Source organism: Myotis davidii, unplaced genomic scaffold (assembly GCF_000327345.1).
Source record: "Myotis davidii unplaced genomic scaffold, ASM32734v1 scaffold570, whole genome shotgun sequence".
Lineage (NCBI taxonomy): Eukaryota > Metazoa > Chordata > Mammalia > Chiroptera > Vespertilionidae > Myotis > Myotis davidii.
Genome location: NW_006283631.1, coordinates 3,166,248 through 3,170,921, shown reverse-complemented (window position 1 = coordinate 3,170,921; position 4,674 = coordinate 3,166,248). Strand labels below are relative to the sequence as shown.

Here is a 4,674-nt window from a genome sequence, read left to right as displayed (position 1 = left end):
CATATAAAGATCTTCACAGATAAGGAAAAGCTAAAGGAGTTCATCACCACCAAACCAGTCTTATATGAAATGCTGAAAGGTATCCTTTAAGAAGAGGAAGAAGAAGAGAAAGGTAAAGATACAAATTATGAACAACAAATATGCATCTATCAACAAGTGAATCTAAGAATCAAGTGAATAAATAATCTGATGTACAGAATGAACTGGTGATTATAATAGAATCAGGGACATAGAAAGGGAATGGACTGACTATTGGGGTGGAAAGGGGTGTGGGAGATGCGGGAAGAGACTGGACAGAAATTGTGCACATATGGATGAGGACAGTGGGTGGAGAGTGAGGGCAGAGAGTGGGGTGGGAACTGGGAGGAGGGGAGTTATGGGGGGAAAAAAGAGGAACAAATGTAATAATCTGAACAATAAAGATTTAATTAAAAAAAGAAATTTCAGTCGTCGTACTGTTGATATTTGGCTCTGTTGACTAATGAGTTTGCCGACCACTGCCCTAGAGTATAATAATAAATCAAACAAAATAGTGCTTAATACTTACTGAACAATTATATGCCAAACACTCTTGCAGATCCTATATAATAATTTATTTAATCTTATTTAGTCAACCCTATGAATGGATATTATTTTCATTTTATGGATGAGCAAATAATGGCCCAGAGAAATAAAGTGACATTATCATTGTTACACACCTAGAAACAGGCTTTTGATTATTCCTAAATGTACAAAGGCTTAATGTACTGAGTGATTTTTAACTTAAGAATGGAAAGGAGACTGGTGTGACTTATTTCTAGTTGGTGGTTCTCAATTGTGTAGATCCTACTGGTTTCTTTTTTGTCAGTTATTCTGTGGCACTGTTTTTCTTTCCTGACATAAAATTTGTAGAGAATATAACTTACCTACACACACAATTTTTTTAATGAATGCAGTTTACTTACTAATATGAGGGAGACATAAAAGGAAAGTAATTTTTAATAAAGTATTTTGATTTGTTTATAACTTGGGTTCAACTATCATAGGAAACAAAATAGAGTAGTCAGATATAAGAGATATTTATAATAAATAAGTTTTTGTTAAACAGTCTAAAAAATTATTCCATATGATAAGCATGGGGGAATGAAAGAGAAAAGAGTTCAGGTGACCATTAGCATAAAGTATTACTATTTTCTTGTAAAATATTTTCCTATTTAGCAGTCTCTTTCATTAGAACCAAATGTTTGGGGCATAATAGGTACACTGATAACTTGTATTTGTGAACAAAGGTATAAAGCCCAATTTCAAATATTCAAGTGAATATTTTGGACTTTCCCTTAATATTTGACATTTTGAAATACGGTTGTATGTATACATACATACACATGTGTACATAATGTATACACATACATAAAGACATACATGAATGGATAACATAGCATAAATACAGGTTAATACAAGTGTGTTGTATCATGGCAACTCACATTTCATGAATACAATGTCCTTGGTAAGTAATCTGAAATGGTGACGAATGGTGATTAATCAAACTTTGAACAAAGAAAAGTATAATATGTTTTTATACATAATTAGGTTCTAGATTCAAAAAAATATAAAAAGGATTTTCATCTATGTGTATATCTGATAGGACATGCAAAAATGTGGGGTGATTTTTCAAGAGCAGCACAGGAGCTCTGGAATCCTTGGCCTCTGCCTACTTAATGCCAGGTGCTGTTCCCAGTCACTCCAGATTTCCAAAGTGTACTTAGGATAGACCGTAACTGCACCCACCATGTTCTAGACTTATTGTTTTGTTTCCTTGTGGAAAAGTATCGTGACCTGAGTTGATACATATGCTTAGCAATCTTGTGCCTTAACGCAGAGGAGTAACTGGGATGGTAATTTCAGGGCCCATGCCAGAAGCAGGGAGATTTCCCTCTCCCTTTGAACCCCATCCACGAAGTGACAGTTGGGAGAGTGTTGGGCAGGCCAAATTAAGTGCCTCTGGGCCCGTGGCCAGGTGATTAACAGGACCAATAGGAAAATACTAAACCAAAAACCCTTCCGTGGAAGAATAGTGAATTCAAAGCTACAAAAGTGGGTCCAGGAAAGTGGAGCCTGGCCAGGCCAGGCTTACCCGCAGCTCTATTCTAAGCTGATGTCTTGGAGCTGACCAGAGCCTGGCCCAAATCTGGGAAGTGGACAATCAAGAAAGCCGGAGTGAGGGGCAGCATGTGTCTTTGTTGTGGCAGTTTATATGTATGTAAAATTTTATGTAACAATAAAAAATATCTTAAAATAACAAACCAAAACCATGTCAAATTAAAAATAAGGAACTTAAGTGTAATGATAGTATTAACAAGTATATATTGATTTTTGTAATAGCTATTTTATTGAGCACTTAGAATTTACTAGGCATTGTACTAACCAGCTTATGTATAATTTTTTTCTTACAATGACATTATGAAGTAAATAGGACAATATTATTGTTCCCAGATTATGAATAAGGAAACCGAGAAATAGAGTGGTTGAATAAAAGTCAGGCATGAGTAGTACTTATCAAAGTGACTCATCAAAAAAGTTATTTCTAATTTTAAGTTATGAAAATATTCTATGTACAGGTGAGATTTATTGATGAGTAGATTTGTGTACATTGTAATTTTGGTATGTACACAGTGATGAAGGCCTCTGAATATTCAAAAATATTTAATGTAAATGACCCATTCTTTTTTATTTGTGTGCAGTATTAAATATATTCCAATAACTGCAAAATTGGTTGATGTTATAAATTTTTTGTGTAATAGATCTGTCTTGAAGTGCAAATTACAGTTGCATATCTCCTTTATATAGCCACATGAAAATTAAATATAAAGGGTTATCCTTATTGCATGAGACAAAGTAATAAATTAGTAATATTATGCATTTATAATATACTCTGATGATATCAGTGCTGCACTTACTGTTTTAAAACTGTTCTTTATTCTGTTCCCTCCTCGTAAGACCGGCTGTATCTTCCATAATTTTTTGTTCATTTTTTAAGACTTTATGAGCAATTAATCCTTTTACCTCTATTTCATCTATCTTTTTGGTAGTTATAATGAGTTATAAATTGGTATTCGTAAAATTGACATAGTAGAAGGACATTTTTTGTTATTTTTTGGCTTTGCGTCTTTTCTCATCTCAGAGCAGAGGACATTCTTCATATGATGGGGTGAAAGTATACCTGCTGAAAATGCCTACGGATTTCCAGGAGAAGGAAGAGTTATCCTAGGTCAAACTTGTACTAAAAGTTTGCTCCCTTGCTCAAACTTGTACCAAAAGTAAAAACGCCAAGAGGCAGAATTAAGACCCTTTCTCTTAAAGTGCTTGGCTCTCTTATCTTTTAGTTTTGTTGGCTGGAAATAACTATTTTCTTGCCAGGAGCTAACCAGGGGTTCTCGGAGTTTACCATTGACCGACAAAAACTTAAAGTTGGATTACTCGGAGATCATCCTGGTGGTAGGTGTCTTCGTATGCTCAGGCCTACTCCAAAACCAGGCAGAAGTAAGAAAAATAATTGAGTGGCACTTTGAGTTAGTAAGAAGGTATTTTGTGGGTCAAGTCAGAGTCAAATGAAGCTTTGACATTTCAAAAATATGTGTTTTAGATATTTTTCACAAGTCACTGGAGGCACATCCATTCAATTATAAATACAATATAAAATAAGAATCATTTATAATGTAAAAAACCCAGAGAGAAATAAGCCTTTTTAAGCCAGAATTCTGAAAGAGGTGCTGTTTTGCTATTTTGCCATCTAGGAAACCTTGGCACCAGCAATAAGACAATATCTGCTAATTCTGTTAATTGAAGCAAACAATACTGTGGAAGATTCTTTAACTTTAAGATGAAATGGTAAAGGCTTTGTGGGGAATGACTGAGCTCACCCACTAGAATAAAAACTTATCTGCAAACATAGTATATACCATGTTCTATAACAAAATGTATGTATTTGTAATGGGTTCTAATACCAGTTGCTGCTTCTCACTAATCAACAAGTGAAAGCCCTTTAATACTGTGGTTAAGAAGATAATTTGAGATCTCTCTCTACATCTCTCTCTCTCTCTCTCTCTTCCATTTCTGTTAGGGAAACAAGCCTTTGGCATCTATTCATACTATGGCATCTATTCATACTATTCATATCTATTCACACTATTTCATTCTTCTGAGTGAAAATTGGATTGCATGAGAATTAAAATAAAGTGGCTAAGAAATTGCATATTCTGAGTATTCTCTTTACTTCCTAAAGGATTGATAAATTATATAATTACTTTAAGATCAGTATCTGCAACTGTTTTTCCTTTTAGAAATAAGGCATTTAATAAACTTAACCAAGTGTACAGATTTCAGAAGCATCATTTCTGAATCCTTTTAGATTTTCCTGCAAGTAAAGAAATATACTTAATATGTAAGATATGATACATAAGATGTTTATCCTATCTAATAGAAGAGAGACATGGTAGTTAGCCATACCTCCGCTACCCTTCCCATTGGCTAATCAAGGCGATATGCAAATTAACTGCCAGCCGAGATGGTGGCAGGCAGCTTGAAGCGAACATGAAGCTTGCTTGCTTCAGTGACAGAGGACTCCAACGTTCCTCGCCTACCGCTGCCAGCCTCTGAGCTTGCAGTTTGAAACATTGTTACAAATATAGAAGCTAA

At 34.7% G+C, this 4,674-nt stretch overlaps 1 protein-coding gene across 1 annotated transcript in view; it reads left to right on the top strand.

Annotated features, from left to right (window-relative positions):
- RSRC1 (arginine/serine-rich coiled-coil 1) overlaps nt 1–4,674 on the top strand; it is a 351,732-nt gene that overhangs the window by 240,541 nt on the left and 106,517 nt on the right. The window lies entirely within an intron of this gene.